Source organism: Chrysochloris asiatica, unplaced genomic scaffold, assembly GCF_000296735.1.
Source record: "Chrysochloris asiatica unplaced genomic scaffold, ChrAsi1.0 scaffold00223, whole genome shotgun sequence".
Taxonomy (NCBI): domain Eukaryota; kingdom Metazoa; phylum Chordata; class Mammalia; order Afrosoricida; family Chrysochloridae; genus Chrysochloris; species Chrysochloris asiatica.
In genome coordinates this window covers 245,123-247,360 of record NW_006408741.1, presented here as the reverse complement: position 1 = coordinate 247,360, position 2,238 = coordinate 245,123, and the positions used below count along the sequence as shown (strand labels likewise).

At 47.5% G+C, this 2,238-nt stretch overlaps 1 pseudogene; it reads right to left on the bottom strand.

Annotated features, from left to right (window-relative positions):
* Positions 1 to 293: 293 nt before the first annotated feature.
* On the bottom strand, positions 294 to 841 carry LOC102835516 (annotated as a pseudogene).
* Between the last annotated feature and the right edge of the window lie 1,397 nt (positions 842 to 2,238).

Sequence of the window (2,238 nt, the reverse complement as noted above, 5' to 3'; positions counted from 1 at the left end):
GAGTGCTCCTTGGAAGCCAGGATGGCTAAGCTTCGTCTCTCATACTTCGGACATATTGTCAGGAGAGAACAGTCGCTGGAGAAGGATGTCATGCTGGGTAAGGTGGAGGGTCAGAGAAAAAGAGGAAGACCCCCAACAAGATGGATCAGCCAGGTGGCATCATTGATGGCGTTGTGTGGCAGCGGTGGTGGGGTTGGCCCAGGATCGGACATTGTTTCGTTCTGCTGTACATGGGGTCGCTATGAGTCGGTTCCGACTCGATGGCACCTGACAACAACAACAACAACATCAACCTATTGGACAGTTCCTTTTTCGGACACATAGAAGCCATCCAAAAACTTTCGGATATCCTTGTTTTTAACTGTTGTGACTTGCTGAATTAAAGCTGCTGAATTTGATACAAGTTCAATGTCATTTCCTTCAAGAATTAATTCATCTTTCTGGGCTTGAGATACTGAACAAGCAACACCTGCCCTCATCCAAACCCTACGAATGTATTTTTCACCCAAGAAGTTTCAGATTTCAACAAGCGACCAGCTCTCTTGGATACAATGTTGATGGGGAAGTGAGCATCCACAGACCTCATCTTGTAACGGAAGCCCAGTGTAACACCCTTGATCATATTCTGCACATGACTACAGATGGTGCAGACTGTAGCCAGTTCCTTTCTGTTTCCCCACCATTTGTCAACATGCCGTCTCTTCTTTTTCTTCCCCAGGAGGCTGAGCTCCACATTGATGTGGTTGATGTCCCTCCGCAGGGTTCCCCAGGGGCCCTTCAGGATGACTGTGCGGCCCTTCAGACTGATGTCGACAGTCTGGTTACTGAGAACCGTCTTCATTCTCGCAGTAGATGCGGCAAAGAAAGCCATGTTGTTGTTTTAAGTGCAGTCGAGATGGTTCTGACTCATAGCAATCCTGCATAGGGTTTCTACAGCTGTAAATCTTTACAGAAGCAGAAAGCTCATCTTTATCTCGTGGAGCGGCATATGGGCTCAAATTGCCATCCAGTACTTATCTTGCTTGCCCATGAGTGCATGTTGTTGTTGTGAAGTGCTGTCGAGTTGATTCTGACCCATAGCGACCCTGAATAGGGTTTCCAAGGAGCAGCTGGTGAGCTCGAACCACCAACCTTGCAATTCAAACGACTTTGCAGTCTGACGCATTAGCCCACAGAGCCACACCAGGACTCCATGAGTGCATGTACACATGTGCATTTGTGAGTGGCTATGCGCATGCATGAGGTACTTAGAAATGTATTAAATCTCTCTGGTAGATACACCAGATTGTTCTGAGAGTAGAGACCTGTTGTTGTTAAGTGTCTTTGAATCAGTTTCAACATATAGGGACCCTGTATAGGGTTTCCAGTGAGGGACTGGTGAGCTTGAACTACCGACCTTATGATTCAAACCAACTTTGCAGTCCAGCGCATTAGCCCACAGTGCCACACCAGGGGTGTCTGGAAAGCCAGGAAAGGAGGAAGACTTCCTTCTCACAATACATCTTTTTAAATTCTGTACTGAGTATATTAGCTACCTAAATAACTAAGTGATTTCTTTTTAAAGGAAGTAGAATGTGGTAAGAAGGTAAAACAAAAGAAATAGACTCATCTGTGTGGTTCCAGGAGCCCAATGCAATGTCTGATGCTGAGAACATCAATCTCCACCAGCACTGCTCACAAGTCTAAGAAACCTCTTGTCTGCACATGAGACTAGAAAGTGGAGTGAGTAGACAGTGAGATGTGACACAAGCTTAAGGTGAGTGGGCACACTCTATCTTCTCAGGGGGCAGGAAGGAGCAAGGATCCCTACACTTGTTCCACCTGACTCCACTCCACTGGGTCCCAGTAGCAGTTCCGGAAGGCTGCTGCTCATGTAGGCAGGCAGAACTGTGGGCACTGGAGAGGTGCCCCCACAGTCAGTCTGCCTGCTGGCAAGCTCTACCATCTCCTAAGTCACTGGCACCCCATCTTCCAACAACCCTTCAGAAGCATGCCATGCACTGTCAAGGCTGCTGCAGCTGTGCTGACGGTGTAGACAGGCACATGATGTATGTGAACGTGTACATAGATTGTGTGTGCACACATGTGTGAATGTGTCTACACATGTGTGTGTATGTGTGTGCACATCCCTACCTCAGTTAGAAAGCTGAATGTGGAACACATAGACCTGTGATCACAAGCCCAGCTGCCACTGACCTTGGCAGTATCCCTGTCTTTTTCCCTCCTTTGTAAGTAAGA